General features: G+C 45.5%; 1 protein-coding gene across 3 annotated transcripts in view; it reads left to right on the forward strand.

Annotated features, from left to right (window-relative positions):
* The first annotated feature begins 5,793 nt into the window (after nucleotides 1-5,793).
* CFAP70 (cilia and flagella associated protein 70) overlaps nucleotides 5,794-22,123 on the forward strand; it is a 947,035-nt gene continuing 930,705 nt past the window's right edge. For all 3 annotated transcript variants that reach the window (XM_069210675.1, XM_069210677.1, XM_069210678.1), the window contains exon 1: nucleotides 5,794-5,925. The gene's annotated coding sequence lies outside the window, so the exon portion shown is untranslated. The remainder of the gene's footprint in view (nucleotides 5,926-22,123) is intronic.

Raw genomic sequence — 22,123 nt, forward strand, 5'->3', positions numbered from 1 at the left:
TGGTCGTCTATAAAGGCGAACGATATCCACCCCGCTACTAGACTCTCAACATCTGCAAATGCCTAAAGGAACGTGGTCCATCCTGCATGGAGCACGCACGGCCATCCTTCACAACAGAGTCACTGAAGAAATGATTAGCGAGAGTAGACCACCCAAGACCCCGTTGAAAGTTCAAATATGGAAAGAAGAAGGGAGGAAAAGACTGGTTTTAGGTCAGAGATCCCACCATGGAAGGGAGTGGGTAGCGACAGCACCTCCCCCAGGAGCGATGGGCAACAGCTGAATAGCTGAAGAAAACCCCCCACAAGGTGTATTGAACATCTGCTCTTGGAACATAAGTGGCCTGCGGGCAAAGGTGGAGGATCCAGCAGTAACAACGTTTTTTAGTGCCTTTGATATTATACTCCTACAGGAATCCTGGACAATGGAATCAATACCATTAATAGGATTTAGAGAATATCTCAGTCCAGCCACAAAAACCAACAGGTCTGGCCGGTCAAAGGGAGGCCTAGCGACATACATTAGCACAAGCATCCTAGCGAAGATTTCAGAGCACAAGGAGGATGATCTACCCTTTCTACCAATGTAGGCTTGATGAATAGGGAAAGAATACACAGGAACCACTGATCCTAGTCAAAATATATAGAGTAATCCAAAAAATGAAACAGTTGAAGCAAATAAGTTATTAAACAAGCTGATAATGATGAAAAGTACAGTGCAATCAGCATACTGGGTAATTTCGGGTGATTTCAATCTCTACCTTTTCCACAACCCTGGTGAAGAGCATACTCAAACAGTGGCAACGGTGCCCGCCCAATCTCTCCCAATAAAAAGCAGGAAAGACAAGTTAGGTGAAAGTTTCCTACACACCTGTGAAGTTGGGCTAAATGGTCAGGAGCCGTTCGACATCCCTCCAGCGTGGACAAGATCCTCTTGGAAATCGGTCTCTCACCTTGACTACACACTGGTAACTTCTGCCCTGTATACATTAGTGAACGACTTCAGCATTTTTGACTGCATAGAAAGTGATCATAAGCCGCAGGTATTCGTCATTCGTTCATCACCACATAAGCCGGAGAAAGTGGTAGCCCTGGAAGGGGCGATTGGCACTGAAAATCTAAAACGACTTAAATGGTCATCCAAAACTATTGAAAGCCAAGCAAAAGGGGCTCTAATAAGGCTAGAATCAATGGCCACAAGCAGGGCAAAATTGACAATGGTCTGGGAGAACTTTGCAACCGACTTTTTAAACAAAGACATCGCAGGAAACACAAGAAAGGGAGTACAATTGAATTATCAAAAAGGCTTACATCTACCGCAGCCAGTCCATAGAAGGAAAGCAGCTGTAGGTAAACTACTAAGGCAAATAGGTAAATTCCCAGACAATGCATCATTATTGGCTGCCATGCGAGAGCAAAGGAAACAACTTAAAAGGGAACTATGGACCTATAAAAAACACCAGCAGGAGACGCTTTGGGCCAAACTACACTTTGCGTCCAAAACATCAGACCCCAAAAGATTCTGGAAAATCATTAATATAATCGAGAAGGGTCCAAAGGCAGCTAATAATGCAAATATAACAGAGGAAGCATTGGTGTGCCATTTAAAGTCACTTTTAAAGGAGTTGGCCACCGAAGAAGCTACGCAATCCCAGGTGTTTACCAAAAACCTAGAAACAGATGTTTCAGAAAGCCTGAAGATTTCAGCATCAGAAGTAACAAAAATCATTGGGAAGTCGCGAACAGACTGTGCACCAGGACCAAATGGTTTACCGCAGGCTCTGTTTAAACAGGAAACAGAAAGATGGGCCAATTTCCTGGCTGCAATGTTCAACTATGTGCTCACAACAGGAACTGTCCCAGCAACCTAGAGATGCTCAAGAATTCACCCCATCTACAAAGGAGGGAACGGGGCTTCCCCAAGCAATTACAGACTTATCACTCTCTTAGATGTGGACCTCAGGTATTTCTCAACTTGTGTGTTAAACCACTTAGAGTCTTGGATTACAGATAAAAACATTCTGCCATTAAATCAAAGCGGCTTCACCAAGCATCAAGGAACACTAACAAACCTTATGGCACTGGGACTGATTACCAACAGAGCAGAAGCAACCAGGACTCCCACCTATTTGTATTTTGTTGACTTTAAAGCTGCCTTCAATTGTGTCCCTCGTGGCAAACTGCAGGCTAAACTACAGCTTTGGGGGTTACCAGTTACTATTTTAAATGCTATTGAAATGATTTACTCTGATACATGGGTGAAGGTAACATTGGGGGGAGGCTCACACTTATCCAGGGTGGTTAAAACAACAGTTGGTGTTAAACAAGGCTGCGTTATGGCCCCAACACTCCTTAACCTGTATATAGCAGATCTGTCGGCCAAATTAAATGGTGAATCATCCCATTCTCCCTCTTTGGGTGGCCAGGAACTATCTAATATGTTATATGCAGATGACTTAATACTTATAATTAACACCAGAATAGGCATGCAAAAACTGCTAAACAAATTAGAAGAGTATGCAAGAATAAATTAATTAGAAACCAACTATAATAAATCTAAAATGATTACTCTAAATCGTAGACCGACCAGCCAGGGTAAATGGTACCTGAATGGAAAGACTTTGGAGGAAGTAAGCTCCTACAGATACCTAGGAGTCGTGGTTGATGCCAGGTAAAACTATGCGCTACAAAAAGAAGCAATAAAAAATAAGGCGCAGGAACTTGCTTACGCCTTTTGCAAGCTCTCAAATTCAATCTGTGGCCACACCCTGAACCCATTGACTGCCATAATGAGAGCAAAATTACTGCCAACACTCGCCTATGGGGCCAAAATAATGAGGGGGACGGAAGTAGTTCTCCTGGATAAGCTTCTGTTAAAGACATATAAGCATGTCTTTCGGCTAGCAAGACATGCCTCGGCAGCCCAGGTCAGACAAGAATTTATGTTGGTTAAGAAGTCGCTGGCCCGTCCTGCGGTGTTCATCAAATGCTGTTACAAACTGAGGCGCACTTAAAAAGGGACTTTAGCCAATCTAGTCTGGCAGGAAATCAATTTAGAAAGAGGGAATAGCAACTATAAAAGGTATCTGGAAAAGAGTATAAGTCTTCTGAACTTAAGTGACGCATGGGACCAGTCGCTCCCCATGCCGGCTTTTAAGAAAGCAGTGAATAAATCAAGTAAACTTCATAGCTGGCTAGAAGACAGGGAGGCTCTGGCTAAAAGGTCGTATGGCTGGTTGATTCTTAACTCATATAAAATACTCAAAGAATCACCACTTATGACCGCCCCCTACTCGCGAAAAATCAATCCAACGCTTTCTAAAGCTCGGGCTGGGTGAAGTCCCAACGCTAGACCTCATGCCAAAATGGAAGAAGGGACCATGAGCGGGCGTCCTTGAGTGCCTCCTTTGTCATCTTGTGGAAGAAAACCTGGGGCATGTGGTCTGCATTTGCCCAGCCCTGGCTGTTGAAAGAAGACGCTTACTGAAAAAGAGTACTAAATAGCTTAGGGATCAGATCCTGTAAACATGCACTAACTGAAGCAATCAATCCACAAAACACCATATTGAATATTAGATTGGTTCAATTTCTGGAAATCTTTTCCGCTAAAATTACTTCTGACGAAACAAGCCAGTGTAAGGGAGGGTGTACATAGAAACAAAAACCATCTACCATGAGTGAATACACCAAAGAAAGGGAGGTTCTTAGGTAACATCACGGGTTACACAGCTAGACCGACATGAAGCCCTGTACCAGCAATCAGAATTGAGTAGGAACAAATCAAATTGTAGAATCTATTTAGCTTTTCTCAGTTTTTATAAAAAAAAATGTTATCTAATATATATGTTTTAGTGCATCAAGATTGTTCTGTTAAACTTTACGTCAAAGGAATATTTTATGGTTTTAATTAACTAATAAAATAAACATTCTCTCTCTCAATGCTGGGGTGTGGGTGCTTTGGCTCAGGTTGATCCCAGTGGCTCACTTCCTTAATTCACAGCAGATCCATGGGCTAGACACTGAACCCAGCTACTGATCGTTCATGGGAGAGGAGTACTGGCAGCAGCCCCTGTGTTCTGCCCCTCAGACTGAGTTCACGCTATAGCTCAAAAACTATTAATAAATGAAGTGCCTTATCACAGTCCTGGAAGCATTTGTTTTGTCTCATTTGTTTTGGGGTAGACCCAAATTAATAGCTAATTTCTATATGGAAATACACAACGCCCCCATGCAATACCCCACTGCCTACAGGATCCACACTGGGCTCATGTTGTTGCAGGGAAGTCTCAGTCATGATGCACCATAAATATCAGCCTCGCTAAAAACCCTTCCCTTTTTCGGAGTTGATGGGACTGGTGAAATTAGCTGACTGGTCAAGATCATGTAGTCGCTTGATTTAGAAGTTGTTGCTGTTGTTTGAAAAAAATACTACTGCCCTGTTGCCGTCTGCGCCGGCATTAGCAACAAATCAAAAACATTCTGGCATTACAAAAAACAATGGGGTTTTGGTGGGGTAGAGGTGGGGGTGAGCAAGAGAACAAAACTTGTTGCTGTTGTTTGAAAAAATACTTCTGCCCTATTGCTGCCTGTGTGCAAGATTAACAAAAAAATCGAAAACGTGCCAACATAAAAAACAATGGGGGATTTGGTGGGGTGGGAGTGAGTGGGAGAAGACGGAACAAGAGAACAAAACATGTTGCTGTTTGTAAAAGATTCTTCTGACCTGTTGCCATCCACATGCGGCATTAACAACAAATCTAAAACATGCTGACCTTACAAAAAACAATGGAGGATTTGGTGAAGTGGAGTGGGTAGGAGGAGACAGAGACCACTGTGTGCTCAAAAAATAGCTCCTCAAAAGGCAGCAGGGGATCGATCCAAGTACTTGGTCCATGCTCTCAGGAGGACTAAACACATAAAGAGACATGACACATGCATGCCACGGACAAATAGAGTCAAAGAATCTAAGAGCGACAATAGAGCGAGCCAATGGTAGGCCTACGGGTGGGTTGAAGCCCACAGACTGTAAACAACACGTCTCTTCGAGGCAGCGCATGCGCTGTCTAGCCGAGACCTAAAAATGTAGGCCACTGTGGCTGCGACTCTGTTTCTCTACAGGGAACTCTTCCATTGTTTTCCTTTTGAGGCAACTTCGAAGGAATTTCATAACACAGTTGTTACGAGGCTGCCACTTTAATCACGCTCGACCAGCTTTGTATTTGCTGCAATTGCTGAATGACGAAAATATGTTTTTCTATTGTATGTTTTTAAAAGGATTTAGCAAGAAAATACCATTAATAGATGCTTTATGATTATAGTGCGAAGGTGAATTTGTTTTATTGGTTTTATATATGATTATATAATAGTTCTGTAAATTTTGATTTTGATTTAAGCCTCGATCTTTTCGTATGATGTCTGTCGTATATATATACTTCTATGATTTGGGCGTATAATGGGCTTTTATGGGTTTAAAACAATCCGATATAAAGATAAAAATTAAAAATAAAGATAAAGTTAATTACTCCTATTTCTATTTGTTTTTAAAAAACCCTTTTCCCACTTCCAAATGATGGCATGTATGTACTGCCGCTCTGCAAAGTGGAAATATTTATGAGGAAAAAAGACTAGTAGGCAAGATGAACGTGATGCGCATTTCGCAATGTTACCATACCACTTAGTACTCTCGTGCTTAATACTAAACATACTTTGCTAGATTGTAACAGTGACCCTCCAACTCCTTTCCGTTTAAGCAGTAAAGTTTCAGAGCACAGCGCTAGTAAATAAACAAAAAAAAGACAATTGAAACGTTGACGCACCGACGTTGCATTGTGATGTCAACGCCATGGTTGCCGTGGTGACAGGAGACGCGGCTCCACACAGTAAAGACGTGAGCTGCGAGCGAGCGGTAGAGAGGAAGCAGTGTTAGGTAAGAACGGGGCGTGTATGCTGTTTCGCGGGTGGAGGGAGAGAGGAGGCAAAAAAGTGTTGTAGAAAAGGGGGCATCCATTCCCATTCACAGTGGTTGTTTCTTTGGTCCCCTGAAGTAAACCCGTCTCCTGTTATTACTTTCTGCCTAAAGCCCCCCACCCACTCCGTGTGTGTCAAGCCTCGTTCTGGTTCATCTAGCTTTTATTTATTGCATCTCAAATTATGTGTGTTGATATGTCTTCTAAATTCCGTACTTGTGTCAGTTGTCGGGCTATTGCCATTTATTGTACTTTGTTTCTTACGTTTTGTTCAGCGCGTTATGCGGCTCACTTTTGTCAAGTTCTCTCAGGGGACAGGATCTGGGGTAACGACCAGAGAGCTGCCGACTTCAGAGCTGGGGAACCAGCCTCTAATCTCGGCCTTGCTCAACATGTCAACATCCTGTGACTGTGGGCAAACCAATTACTCTCCCTGTGCCTACAAAAACAAGCATTTGCAATGCAATAGGTCTCGCATTTGCACGAGATAGAGCTAATGGGCTGTAAATGCATAACTGGACTTTTCTTGACATATAAATTGGTCAACCTTGCAGCATAATTTGGTCCTTTCTGCCACATAATTCCAGTGGCCCTGCAAATAACTAAGAAACTTCCATGTAGTGCAGAGTCTTGCTTTCTGACTTTGAATATTTATTAGATTGGTTTATCGTACCCTTTTCTTATAATATTTTTAATGTGGGTGATGTGTTAGGAGCTGTTACTGGCATTTTCAGAGAAATGTGTTTGTTTTATGGAGCACCCATAAAAAGGTTCTTTAAGATCAAAACAGGACCTCACAAACGAGAAATGTGAAGGTGTCACTGAGGTTATTTGCAGTACTTACCATTTATTGCATGATTAATTAAAACCTTCGCAAACAAGACAAGTTGTACATAAGACAAAACAAATATACAGAAAAAAATGAATGTACATAAACATGCTCTCCAGAATGCAATCGCCCAGGTATGGGTTCTTAAAATAGATTGTTACATGGAATAAAAGCCTGGGCTGATTGCCTTTCTCAGGCGCTAAGTCAGAAAAAAATAAGATTTTGGAGTACAGTCTAATGGCCCTTTGTGTGGGCCGTCCGTTCACACTGAAGCAGCTTGATGAATTTCCCGAGTTTGGCCAGGTCGGCCTATTCCTTTGGAGCGAACATGAGGGATGTAGTCTCTATGTAGGATCTTAGTCTATGATGAAGAAAGAGGGGTCTTAGGAGAGAGCGACGTGCATTCATATGGGCTGGCCAACAGTACAATAGGTGGGTGTAGGAAAGTACCATCTTGCCTGGCATGTTACCCCCATTTTTCACTGTATATATGTTGTTTTAGTTGTATGTGTCACTGGGACCCTGCCAGCCAGGGCCCCAGTGCTCATAAGTGTGTCTGAATGTGTTACCTGTGTAGTGACTAACTGTCTCACTGAGGCTCTGCTGATCAGAACCTCAGTGGTTATGCTCTCTCATTTCTTTCAAATTGTCACTAACAGGCTAGTGACCAATTTTACCAATTTACATTGGCTTACTGGAACACCCTTATAATTCCCTAGTATATGGTACTGAGGTACCCAGGGTATTGGGGTTCCAGGAGATCCATATGGGCTGCAGCATTTCTTTTGCCACCCATAGGGAGCTCTGACAATTCTTACACAGGCCTGCCACTGCAGCCTGAGTGAAATAACGTCCACGTTATTTCACAGCCATTTTACACTGCACTTAAGTAACTTATAAGTCACCTATATGTCTAACCTTTACCTGGTAAAGGTTAGGTCAAAGTTACTTAGTGTGAGGGCACCCTGGCACTAGCGAAGGTGCCCCCACATTGTTCAGGGCCAATTCCCCGGACTTTGTGAGTGCGGGGACACCATTACATGCGTGCACTACATATAGGTCACTACCTATATGTAGCTTCACAATGGTAACTCCGAATATGGCCATGTAACATGTCTATGATCATGGAATTGCCCCCTCTATGCCATCCTGGCATAATTGGCACAATCCCATGATCCCAATGGTCTGTAGCACAGACCCTGGTACTGCCAAACTGCCTTTCCTGGGGTTTCACTGCAGCTGCTGCTGCTGCCAACCCCTCAGACAGGTTTCTGCCCTCCTGGGGTCCAGCCAGGCTTGGCCCAGGATGGCAGAAAAAAGGACTTCGTCTGAGAGAGGGTGTTACACCCTCTCCCTTTGGAAAATGGTGTGAAGGCAGGGGAGGAGTAGCCTCCCCCAGCCTCTGGAAATGCTTTCATGGGCACACATGGTGCCCATTTCTGCATAAGCCAGTCTACACCGGTTCAGGGACCCCTTAGCCCTGCTCTGGCGCAAAACTGGACAAAGGAAAGGGGAGTGACCACTCCCCTGACCTGTACCTCCCCTGGGAGGTGTCCAGAGCTCCTCCAGTGTGCTCCAGACCTCTGGCATCTTGGAAACAGAGGTGCTGCTGGCACAATGGACTGCTCTGAGTGGCCAGTGCCATCAGGTGACGTCAGAGACTCCTTCTGATAGGCTCCTTCAGGTGTTGCTAGCCTATCCTCTCTCCTAGGTAGCCAAACCCTCTTTTCTGGCTATTTAGGGTCTCTGTCTCTTGGGATTCCTTAGATAACGAATGCTAGAGCTCATCCGAGTTCCTCTGCATCTCTCTCTTCACCTTCTGCCAAGGAATCGACTGCTGACCGCGCTGGAAGCCTGCAAAACTGCAACAAAGTAGCAAAGACGACTACTGCAACTCTGTAACGCTGATCCTGCCGCCTTCTCGACTGTTTTCCTGGTGGTGCATGCTGTGGGGGTAGTCTGCCTCCTCTCTGCACTAGAAGCTCCGAAGAAATCTCCCGTGGGTCGACGGAATCGTCCCCCTGCAACCGCAGGCACCAAAGAACTGCATCACCGGTACCTTGGGTCTCCTCTCAGCACGACGAGCGAGGTCCCTTGAATCCAGCAACTCTGTCCAAGTGACTCCCACAGTCCAGTGACTCTTCAGTCCAAGTTTGGTGGAGGTAAGTCCTTGCCTCCCCACGCCAGACTGCATTGCTGGGAACCGCAACTTTTGCAGCTACTCCGGCCTCCGTGCACTTCCGGCGGAAATCCTTTGTGCACAGTCCAGCCTGGGTCCACGGCACTCTAACCTGCATTGCACGACCTCCTAAGTTGTTCCCCGGCGACGTGGGACTCCTTTGTGCGACTTCGGGTGAGCACCGTTTCACGCATCCTCGTAGTGCCTGTTTCTGGCACTTCTGCGGGTGCTGCCTGCTGCTGAGAGGGCTCCTTGTCTTGCTCGATGCCCCCTCTGTCCCCTGACGCAATTGGCAACATCCTGGTCCCTCCTGGGCCACAGCAGCATCCAAAAACCGGAACCGCACGATTTGCAGCTAGCAAGGCTTGTTGGCGGTCTTTCGTCGGGAAAACACTTCTGCACGACTCTCCACGGCGTGAGGGATCCGTCCTCCAAAGGGGAAGTCTCTAGCCCTTGTCGTTCCTGCAGAAACCTAAGCTTCTACTGTCCAGTAGCAGCTTCTTTGCACCCACAGCTGGCATTTCCTGGGCATCTGCCCATCTTCGACTTGCTTGTGACTTTTGGACTTGGTCCCCTTGTTCCACAGGTACCCTCGACTGGAAATCCATTGTTGTTGCATTGTTGGTTTGTGTCTTTCCTGCAGAATTCCCCTATCACGACTTCTATGTCCTTTGGGGAACTTTAGTGCACTTTGCACTCACTTTTCAGGGTCTTGGGGAGGGCTATTTTTCTAACCCTTACTATTTTCTAATAGTCCCAGCGACCCTCTACAAGGTCACATAGGTTTGGGGTCCATTCGTGGTTCGCATTCCACTTTTGGAATATATGGTATGTGTTGCCCCTATCCCTATGTGTCCCCATTGCATCCTATTGTAACTATACATTGTTTGCACTGTTTTCTAATACTATTACTGCATATTTTGGTATTGTGTACATATATCTTGTGTATATTTGCTATCCTCATACTGAGGGTACACTCTGAGATACTTTGGCATATTGTCATAAAAATAAAGTACCTTTATTTTTAGTATAACTGTGTATTGTGTTTTCTTATGATATTGTGCATATGACACTAAGTGGTACTGTAGGAGCTTCACTCGTCTCCTAGTTCAGCCTAAGCTGCTCTGCTAAGCTACCATTATCTATCAGCCTATGCTGCTAGACACCCTATACACTAATAAGGGATAACTGGGCCTGGTGCAAGGTGCAAGTACCCCTTGGTACTCACTACAAGCCAGTCCAGCCTCCTACAGTGGGTGAAGGTTTCAGATTTATATTCACAAAGCCTGCAACCCCTGATGACGGTAAGGGAGTTCCATTTCGGGTTTAGCTCTTTTTTTCTTCAGGCTGAGCAATCTCGCAAAAGCAATTTGTGTCACACAGGTTTTCCTAATAGGGTGGGTAAGATATGGCTGTGGTTCCAAAAGCTGTGTGGTGTTGTTAAAAGAAGCAGCTAGTGCACAGGAGTCTTGTTCATTCATTACAGATCGTGTGCCCGGGAAAGCATTTTTGTCTGTCTTATCAGCACGGATTTGATTGCGATGTGTGATTGGGCCAACCTGATCAGCTCTACTTGATCAACTTGGAGATTGTTTAAAGCTGACGTTAAGTATTGTGACCAGGGGTTCAAACTTGCATTAAAGATTTAGAAGAGGACTGACTTTAAGGTGTTAGGTGGGGCCATGACTTTCCTGTGATTGTCGTTCAGGAAGGCCCCCATCAAGCCCCAATGCTGGCCCTCCAGACCAAATTCCAGCCTTATCAGGTGGCTCCTTATGTAATGTGGCAACTTGAAGACTCTCTTGCAGATTTTGACTTGGCGCTTTGCAATCAGTGTGACGGATTGGCCAGGAAATGCTGCATGACCATAATTCATTCCCGGGAGAAAAGTGGCTTTAAGAGTTTGAAGGATTTATTCTGCTGAGGGGCTTTCTATTGAGTTATTGAGCTGACATATTCTAATTGTTATGTAGTCGGCCTTTGCCTTCAAGTGTTAAAGTTGGGCTTTGGGCGTTCCCTTGACTGAAAGACAAACTCCCAGGTAGTTGTACACATCCGAATTGAAGATGGTGAGTGGCCCCAGTTTCCAGCGAAAATGCTGATGTTTCAGTGACCCTCCAAAGATTACTACTTTAGTTTTAGTAGCGTTTGCTTTCATTTTGTTTGCCAAGTTGTAGCCGTGCAATGCTGTTAGTGCTTTTTGTAGGCCGACTTTGGAGTGATCCAACATGACAATGTTGTCTGCGTATTGCAGCAAGGTGACCTTTTGGTTACCAATTTTTTGGTGGAATCAAATTGGCTTGTTTTAGTGCCGGTGACATCTGCAGTGTAGAGGTTAAATAGAAGCGGTGCCAAAATGCAGCCTTGTTTTAACACGTTGGTGGTGGGAATCTCCTTGCTGACTGTTGTGGGTGACAGCTCGACCCTTCCCCAGTGGATGTATATAGCAATGTTATTGCTCTTAGAAGCTTGTCTGAGATGCCCCAGTTTTTTAGCTTGTTCCATAGCAGGTTCCTTTCAACGGTGTCAAATGCCACTGAGTAGTCTATGAAGCATGCAAAGGGGGGGGGGGGTTTAACCACAGCCTCGTGAGCTATAAAAGAAAGGGTTACGATGTTGTTCCTGGTTGCAGAATTCGCCCTGAAGCCAGTTTGGTTTAGTGAAACTATCTCTTTAGCCTCGGTACAGCTATGTAGTTCTTCCTGAAGGACTTGAAGCACATCCTTTTGCTTCAATGTCCAGGAGAGCGATAAGGCGATAATTGGCTGGGTCTTTTCTGTCCCTCTTTTTGTAGATAGGGTGTAATAAAGAGCCTCTCCAGTTCGGTAGTACTTCCAGGCAGTCAAGGCAGGAGCAATGCAGTACAGAGAGGATTGGTGACCAGAGCTTCAAATCTTCCTTATAGATGTATGTGGGAATTCTGTTTGGACCGGGGTCCCCGACGATCTCATTCTACGCAGAATGATGGAAATCTCCACTGGAGAGGGAGCGAGTCCCATGGCTAATTGATGCTCATTGGTATCTGGCTTCCTCTCTGGTTGTGCCTGTAAGAGTTGGTCAGTTACATGGAGTTTTTTTTGCATGTTCAGCCCAAGAACCTTCACTTATCGCATTATTTTGCTGATCAGTCTGACTAATCTTATTTTTAATGTATCTCCATAGTTCACCATGATTGTGTTTTCTCATCAAGGTGTAGATGTGAACAGATTCCTTTTCCGCTTGTTGGCGTTTTATAGACCAAATCAGCTGCTTGTGTTGTTTAGTGTATTTCAGAGATTTTGATGCTAGTTCTTTTTTTTTCCTATGGGGTCGCTCGTTTTGTCAAGTAATCTCAATCTTCCAAGATTCAAGTTACTCGCACCTATGGAATCATGTTGAGGACTTTTCATAAAATGCCGTTGGGGCTTGGTAGAGGATCCTGCATTTGCAGGAAATCGTTGGTGATATCTGGCCATTTATTTCTGAGTGAGTCGCTCGTCAGTGACAACAGAGTCGGTCCATTGACGCTTAACCATGAGTTGAATGCTTGGGATACAGTGGGTCCCCATCTTATTCGTCTGATTATTTGTGATTCTTCTTCCCCCTGAGGCATTCTGATTGGCTTATACGTTTCTTGGACTACTTGGAAATATCTCAAAGCTTACTATAACAGGAAGGTGATCACTTGCCTTTAGTACTGAAATTTAAAAAAATGTCAGGTTGTTAATAGCTTCCTCAGCGGAGAAGATATACAGGGAGTGCAGAATTATTAGGCAAGTTGTATTTTTGAGGATTAATTTTATTATTGAACAACAACCATGTTCTCAATGAACCCAAAAAACTCATTAATATCAAAGCTGAATATTTTTGGAAGTAGTTTTTAGTTTGTTTTTAGTTTTAGCTATGTTAGGGGGATATCTGTGTGTGCAGGTGACTATTACTGTGCATAATTATTAGGCAACTTAACCAAAAAAAATATATACCCATTTCAATTATTTATTATTACCAGTGAAACCAATATAACATCTCAACATTCACAAATATACATTTCTGACATTCAAAAACAAAACAAAAACAAATCAGTGACCAATATAGCCACCTTTCTTTGCAAGGACACTCAAAAGCCTGCCATCCATGGATTCTGTCAGTGTATTGATCTGTTCACCATCAACATTGCGTGCAGCAGCAACCACAGCCTCCCAGACACTGTTCAGAGAGGTGTACTGTTTTCCCTCCTTGTAAATCTCACATTTGATGATGGACCACAGGTACTCAATGGGGTTCAGATCAGGTGAACAAGGAGGCCATGTCATTAGATTTCCTTCTTTTATACCCTTTCTTGCCAGCCACGCTGTGGAGTACTTGGACGCGTGTGATGGAGCATTGTCCTGCATGAAAACCATGTTTTTCTTGAAGGATGCAGACTTCTTCCTGTACCACTGCTTGAAGAAGGTGTCTTCCAGGAACTGGCAGTAGGACTGGGAGTTGAGCTTGACTACATCCTCAACCCGAAAAGGCCCCACAAGCTCATCTTTGATGATACCAGCCCAAACCAGTACTCCACCTCCACCTTGCTGGCGTCTGAGTCGGACTGGAGCTCTCTGCCCTTTACCAATCCAGCCACGGGCCCTTCCATCTGGCCCATCAAGACTCACTCTCATTTCATCAGTCCATAAAACCTTGGAAAAATCAGTCTTGAGATATTTCTTGGCCCAGTCTTGACGTTTCAGCTTGTGTGTCTTGTTCAGTGGTGGTCGTCTTTCAGCCTTTCTTACCTTGGCCATGTCTCTGAGTATTGCACACCTTGTGCTTTTGGGCACTCCAGTGATGTTGCAGCTCTGAAATATGGCCAAACTGGGGGCAAGTGGCATCGTGGCAGCTGCACGCTTGACTTTTCTCAGTTCATGGGCAGTTATTTTGCGCCTTGGTTTTTCCACACGCTTCTTGCGACCCTGTTGACTATTTTGAATGAAACGCTTGATTGTTCGATGATCACGCTTCAGAAGCTTTGCAATTTTAAGAGTGCTGCATCCCTCTGCAAGATATCTCACTATTTTTGACTTTTCTGAGCCTGTCAAGTCCTTCTTTTGACCCATTTTGCCAAAGGAAAGGAAGTTGCCTAATAATTATGCACACCTGATATAGGGTGTTGATGTCATTAGACCACACCCCTTCTCATTACAGAGATGCACATCACCTAATATGCTTAATTGGTAGTAGGCTTTCGAGCCTATACAGCTTGGAGTAAGACAACATGCATAAAGAGGATGATGTGGTCAAAATACTCATTTGCCTAATAATTCTGCACTCCCTGTAGTCTAGGGTGCTCTTGTTCTGGAAAGTTTTCGAAAATATTGTGCGGGGGGCACTGACTTTTTGGGAGTGCTGAATGGAAACGAGGCCATGTTTTTTAAAGAATTGTTGGAGTTGGCGGCTGGCGGGACATTCCCGGAAGGCCGGGTCCGCAGTTGTATCTAATGATCGGACATTGAAGTTCCCGCAGATTATGATGTTGATGCCGATGTGATCTAGACTGCTCCCTCCAGGGTATTGACTAGTTGTGCCATGCTTTCTACTTTTGCTTGGCCAAATATTTTAAAATAGAGGTTAATTATAAGAAATTTTGACTTGTGGTCCTTTGATGTCGAGATTTCCGATCTTATTATTTGTAGCATTTGATAATTAGTGGGTACTGTACTAACTATGATTTCTAGACTGACGTTTAAGTAGATCGAGAGGCCTCCAGAGGGTCTCCAGAAGATGTTTCTTTTTGTAGCTGACTGTTGTATTTCCTGGAAGCCTGGAATAGCCAGTGAACAGTGTTAGACTTTTCATCCTTGGTGTGGTCTCTCTTATCTTTTTGCCTCTGTTTCCCAGGTTGTTGATGTTTGATGGACTCTGATTTTGCTGTTTTTGTTACTCTAGGCACTTTACCACTGCTAACCAGTGCTACAGTGCAAGTGCTCCTTTACAAAATGTGTATGTAATTGGGTTATCCATGACTGACATATTTGATTTATTAATAAGTCCCCAGTACAGTGCACTAGAGGTGTCCAGGGCCTGCAGCATTGGTTGTGCCACCCACATAAGTAGCTCTGTAATCATGTCTCAGCCCTGCCACTGCAGTGTCGGTGTGTGCAGTTTTAACTGTAGATTCAACTTGGCAAGTGTACCCACTTGCCAGGCCTAAACCTTCCCTTTTCTTACATGTCAGACACCCCTAAAGTAGGCCCTAGGTAGCCCCAAGGGCAGGGTGCAGTGTATGGTTAAGGTAGGACATATAGTAATGTGTTTTATATGTCCTGACAGTGAAATAAATCTTATTAAAGTGTAGATTCCCTTTGGGAGCGGATGGACATGTGGAGTTTGGGATCTCTGAGCTCACAATTTAAAAATACATCTTCTAGTAAAGTTGATTTTAAGATTGTGTGTTTGAAAATGGCACTTTTAGAAAGTGAGCATTGTCTTGCTTATACTGTTTCTGTGACTCTGCCTGTTTGTGGATTCCCTGTCTGGATCAGTTTGACAGTTGGGCTGGTTGCACCTCACACTAGACATTGACACAAAGGGAGCTATGGTGTAGTCTGCATTTCCTGATAAGCCATCTGTGTTAGAAGGGAGGGGAGGAGTGGTCACTCACACCTGAAAGGGCTGTGTCTGCCCTCACACAATTCAGTCTCCAACCCCCTGGTGAGTGTCTTGGACCTGGCCTGGGCAAGGCAGCATTTCACAATTAAGTGAGACTTTGCTTTGAAGTAGGCACACTTCAAATGAGAAATTGGGTATAAGAAGGGCACCCAAAACCACAGACTTTAGAACACTTCTGGAAACCAAGAGGAACCTCTGCCTGGAGAAGAGCTGAGGAAGAAGAGCTGCCCTGCCTGTGACTGTGCTTTGTGGAGCTATCCTGCAGTTGCTGCTTCTGCCCGAGTGTAGGAGGCTGGACTGGCTTGTAGTGAGTACCAAGGGGTACTTGCACATTGCACCAGGCCAAGTTATCCCTTATTAGTGTATAGGGTGTCTAGCAGCATAGGCTGATAGATAATGGTAGCTTAGCAGAGCAGCTTAGGCTGAACTAGGAGACGAGTGAAGCTCCTACAGTACCACAAGTGTCACTTGCACAATATCATAAGAAAACACAATACACAGATATACTAAAAATAAAGGTACTTTATTTTTATGACAATATGCCAAAGTATCTCAGAGTGTACCCTCAGTATGAGGATAGCAAATACACACAAGATATATGTACCCAATACCAAAATATGCAGTAACAGTATTAGAAAACAGTGCAAACAATGTATAGTTACAATAGGATGCAATGGGGACACATAGGGATAGGGGCAACACAAACCATATACTCAAAAAAGTGGAATGCGAACCACGAATGGACCCCAAACCTATGTGACCTTGTAGAGGGTCGCTGGGAATATTAGAAAATAGTAAGGGTTAGAAAAATAGCCCACCCCAAGACCCTGAAAAGTGAGTGCAAAGTGCACTAAAGTTCCCCATAGGACATAGAAGTCGTGATATGGGAATTCTGCAGGAAAGACACAAACCAGCAATGCAACAACAATGGATTTCCACTCGAGGGTACCTGTGGAACAAGGGGACCAAGTCCAAAAGTCACAAGCAAGTCGGAGATGGGCAGATGCCCAGGAAATGCCAGCTGTGGGTGCAAAGAAGCTGCTACTGGACAGTAGAAGCTGAAGGTTCTGCAGGAACGACAAGGGCTAGAGACTTCCCCTTTGGAGGATGGATCCCCCACGCCGTGGAGAGTCGTGCAGAAGTGTTTTCCTGAAGAAAGACCGCCAACAAGCCTTGCTAGCTGCAAATCGTGCGTTAGGGTTTTTGGATGCTGCTGTGGCCCAGGAGGGACCAGGATGTCGCCAATTGCGTCTGGGGACAGAGGGGGTGTCGAGCAAGACAAGGAGCCCTCCCAGCAGCAGGCAGCACCCGCAGAAGTGCCCGAAACAGGCACTACGAAGATGCGTGAAACGGTGCTCACCCGAAGTCGCACAAAGGAGTCCCACGTCGCCGGAGGACAACTTAGGAAGTCGTGCAATGCATGTTAGAGTGCCGTGGACCCAGGCTGGACTGTGCACAAAGGATTTCCGCCGGAAGTGCACGGAGGCCGGAGTAGCTGCAAAAGTCGCGGTTCCCAGCAATGCAGTCTGGCGTGGGGAGGCAAGGACTTACCTCCACCAAACTTGAACTGAAGAGTCACTGGACTGTGGGAGTCACTTGGACAGAGTTGCTGGATTCAAAGGACCTCGCTCGTCGTGCTGAGAGGAGACCCAGGGGACCGGTGATGCAGTTCTTTTGGTGCCTGCGGTTGCAGGGGGACGATTCCGTCGACCCACGGGAGATTTCTTCAGAGCTTCTAGTGCAGAGAGGAGGCAGACTACCCCCACAGCATGCACCACCAGGAAAACAGTCGAGAAGGCGGCAGGATCAGCGTTACAGAGTTGCAGTAGTCGTCTTTGCTACTTTGTTGCAGTTTTGCAGGCTTCCAGCGCGGTCAGCAGTTGATTCCTTGGCAGAAGGTGAAGAGAGAGATGCAGAGGAACTCGGATGAGCTCTTGCATTCGTTATCTAAGGAATCCCCAGAGACAGAGACCCTAAATAGCCAGAAAAGAGGGTTTGGCTACCTAGGAGAGAGGATAGGCTAGCAACACCTGAAGGAGCCTATCAGAAGGAGTCTCTGACGTCACCTGGTGGCACTGGCCACTCAGAGCAGTCCAGTGTGCCAGCAGCACCTCTGTTTCCAAGATGGCAGAGGTCTGGAGCACACTGGAGGAGCTCTGGGCACCTCCCAGGGGAGGTGCAGGTCAGGGGAGTGGTCACTCCCCTTTCCTTTGTCCAGTTTCGCGCCAGAGCAGGGCTAAGGGGTCCCTGAACCGGTGTAGACTGGCTTATGCAGAAATGGGCACCATGTGTGCCCATGAAAGCATTTCCAGAGGCTGGGGGAGGCTACTCCTCCCCTGCCTTCACACCATTTTCCAAAGGGAGAGGGTGTAACACCCTCTCTCAGAGGAAGTCCTTTGTTCTGCCATCCTGGGCCAAGCCTGGCTGGACCCCAGGAGGGCAGAAACCTGTCTGAGGGGTTGGAAGCAGCAGCAGCTGCAGTGAAACCCCGGGAAAGGCAGTTTGGCAGTACCAGGGTCTGTGCTACAGACCACTGGGATCATGGGATTGTGCCAACTATGCCAGGATGGCATAGAGGGGGCAATTCCATGATCATAGACATGTTACATGGCCATATTCGGAGTTACCATTGTGAAGCTACATATAGGTAGTGACCTATATGTAGTGCACACGTGTAATGGTGTCCCCGCACTCACAAAGTCCGGGGAATTGGCCCTGAACAATGTGGGGGCACCTTGGCTAGTGCCAGGGTGCCCTCACACTAAGTAACTTTGCACCTAACCTTTACCAGGTAAAGGTTAGACATATAGGTGACTTATAAGTTACTTAAGTGCAGTGGTAAATGGCTGTGAAATAACGTGGACGTTATTTCACTCAGGCTGCAGTGGCAGGCCTGTGTAAGAATTGTCAGAGCTCCCTATGGGTGGCAAAAGAAATGCTGCAGCCCATAGGGATCTCCTGGAACCCCAATACCCTGGGTACCTCAGTACCATATACTAGGGAATTATAAGGGTGTTCCAGTAAGCCAATGTAAATTGGTAAAATTGGTCACTAGCCTGTTAGTGACAATTTGAAAGAAATGAGAGAGCATAACCACTGAGGTTCTGATTAGCAGAGCCTCAGTGAGACAGTTAGTCATAACACAGGTAACACATTCAGGCACACTTATGAGCACTGGGGCCCTGGCTGGCAGGGTCCCAGTGACACATACAACTAAAACAACATATATACAGTGAAAAATGGGGGTAACATGCCAGGCAAGATGGTACTTTCCTACACAGAGTAAGAGGGCAAAGACTGGACTTTGTGTTGCGTTCCTTCTTGTGAAGATCTCCAAGGGCTTGATTTAGAGCTTGCCTCCTGTTGTTTGAAGTCTCAGGGACAGCAAAGACTTCTCTCTGCCAGCACCTGGAGTCTCTGGAGAGACTCCTACTCTGCGCTATGGTACCCATCCAGTTTCTGGGACCCTGAAAAGAGAAGCTGGTAGCCTAAGAGGAAGACATCTACTCACAGAACACCGTGCGGGGAAAAGATCAATGAAAATCCGATCTGCGGCTGAAAAATTGACGCACCGCCGACTTCGTGGCTGAAAATCGACGCTTGCCTGCAACGCAACCAAAGAATCGACGCATGGAGCTAGAGAAACGACATGCATCATCGCTGACGGAGGCTGGTGAGATTGCAACCCGCGTTGCGTGGCTTTTGGATTATCGTGCAGCTGGATTTCCGACACAAGTACCGCTGGGCGTGTAAAAACAACACAAGGCCTGCCTGGACCTGAGAGTGCTGACTGGATCAACGCATCATTCTCCTGTGGAGAGAAAACACAACGCACTGACCCAACGAAGGAAGAAACGACGCAAGGTCTCACTCGTAAGTGAAATCGACGCATCACAAGCCCTTTTTGACGCACACTCGCCCGTGCGGGTTTATTTTTGACGCACCCAAGGTACATTTTCACACTAACAGTGTTAGTGTGTGTTTAAAACTACATGAAGACTCTTTGCTTTTTAATTGATAACTTAACATGTGTATTGTGGATTTTTGTCGTTTTGGTCTTGTTTTGTTTAGATAAATATTTTCTATTTTTCTAAACCTGTGTTGTATCATTTTGTAGTGTTTTCATTAAGTTACTGTGTGTGTTGGTACAAATACTTTACACCTAGAACTCTAAAGTTAAGCCTACTGCTTGTGCCAAACTACCAAGGGGGTAAGCAGGGGTTAGCTGAGGGTGATTCTCTTTTACCCTGATTAGAGTGAGGGTCCTTGCTTGGACAGGGGGTAACCTGACTGCCAACCAAAGACCCCATTTCTAACAAACAGGTTAGCCAAGTTTCTTGTATGCACAATATATCCCAATTTGTTAAGAGTTGTTGAGCTGCGTTGTGGTTTAGGAGTCTCTTCAGGCTCGTGACGTTCCAAGAGATTATTTGTAAGTGATGTTCACCATTGTTGTTAGGCATAATATTGGGTTTTCTGGTTGGGGTATTGATGCTCCAGTTTGGGCTACTTGCATTCCGTGATCAAAAAACACTTTTCTTTTGTGGCTCGTTGGGGTGGGATAGGTGCTATGATCAAAATACACCTTTTTGATGCTGCTCATTGGGGTGGGATAGGTACAGGATATAGAGAGTTTGGTGTGCCACTTGGCTGCCATGTGAGGGGCGATGCCTTTTAAAATGCTGTGGGTGCTGGCTTTTTGGTGCAAAGTTTGGCGTGATGTTTTGAGTATTTCTGGTGAGCCATGGGTTCTATCTTTATGCCCCATTCTTCCAGGTATTATTTGTTTTTCAGTATTGTGTCTGCTAGTGCCAGTCAGTATAGTGGCTTCACAATGGTTACTGTACTCGGGCTGCACATTAAATGCTACTCTCATGATATCGTCCGATTTTATATTAGTCGCCTCTGGTAGGGTCTTAAACAGCCTTAGCAAGTTTGCACGGATCAGGATGTCATGGTTGCCTCAGAGTGGTATAGGAGCATTTGGACTAGCTTTAGTGTAGGTATGCTATTTCCCTGTTCAATTGCCAAGTGAGTTTCAGTATCAATATCATTTGGTGTTCTTGAATTATTCCTGTTTCAGGTGGCGAATTTGGGCTCATCTGGTGATTAGTCTGGTGGTCCGGGCTTTTCCTTATGCTACGGGAAGTCTGAACTCGTCCCTACTGGGCTGACCAGCTTGGGTTCCGTAATACTTTCCGTGGGCTTTGGATTGCCCGAAGGCTCACTTGGTATAGCACTTGTACTGCCCTTTGAACTGGCTAGGGCCAGTGTCTGTGTGAATTGGTTGTCGGCTGACTGGGAGGCTGAATAGACAGGAGGACCGTGTAGTTTTGTGCCTATGTTATTGTACGCCTGTTGGGCCCGGTAGTAGTGAGTGTTGGTTAACCGTTGATTGGGAAACTTCCTGGTTGCCTTGAGTTTTTATTTTCCCCACGTCCTTGTATATTTAAAGATCGGGTATGTTCTTAGTTCATCTGAAGGTACACTTGTAGGGCTTCTTTTTTGCACTGCCTGTCATGTCTCATTTTTCAGTTTGTTCTTAGCTTTTTTCAGCCTTTTCTTGTCTCTTAGCCCACTAGGGGTGCCGCTGTTTGTTTGATCATTTGGCTAGATTTTGCTCCTTCCCATTTCCACACTCCGTTGAGGTGGAATGGGTGGATGCTGTAGCGTGATCTTTGGATCATTATGTATATACGGGCTAACATTTGTAGCGGTGGGCAGGTCTTTTAATTGGGGTGACGGTGAGGCAAGCGGAGCTGGCAGAGTGCACAGATCTGTTTGGACTGGTTCCATCAATCGAATGTGCAATGCTTGTCTAGGTAGCGCTGTCTTTAGTATTGGAGGTTTGGCCACGCTTGAATTGTGCAAAGCTGCTTTCCATTCCGTAATCATACTGGTCAAAGTCAAAACTTCCAGTAAAGATGACCATTTGTCCACCAGTGGCGTCCAGACAAATACAGGTGCTATAGTATCTAGGCGTCGCCCATTTTGTTTTATAGCTATTAGCTTTGGTTCTATTCTAATGATGGAGTTTGCTAGTGAATGTATTAAATCCAGTTTCATTTATAGCTTTTCCGATTGCCATGTGAGGGCACTGATTGTGGCTGTCAGGGTAGTATTAATTGAGGCCAATAAATTATTGGGGTCTATGTTAGTTTGAATTGCCAAAGGGATTGCCTTCACCTGGGCTTCAGTTAAGTCCAACTCACTTTTGTTGACTGGCATATGGCATGGGATGGAGCTGACGCTGGCGCAGGGGTTGCTGCAGGTTCTCGCTGTGGCGGTCGTCTGTATACTTCCTTCTTCATGTGACATGCTAGATGTGTGAGCCAGCGGCTCAGGTAACCCTCCGTTAGAGCCTGGGCGGACTCTTTCCGGTAATGGGCTGCTTTTTAGCAGAGTTGGCACAGCGTGGAAGGCAGCTGCGGCTGCCGACCTTAGCTCCCGGTCGTTTAGAACAAACGCTAAGGCTATGTCAGTTAGCAAACTAACCTTGCCGGCATCACCGCCATCAAGCCCA

Source organism: Pleurodeles waltl, chromosome 10 (assembly GCF_031143425.1).
Source record: "Pleurodeles waltl isolate 20211129_DDA chromosome 10, aPleWal1.hap1.20221129, whole genome shotgun sequence".
Taxonomy (NCBI): domain Eukaryota; kingdom Metazoa; phylum Chordata; class Amphibia; order Caudata; family Salamandridae; genus Pleurodeles; species Pleurodeles waltl.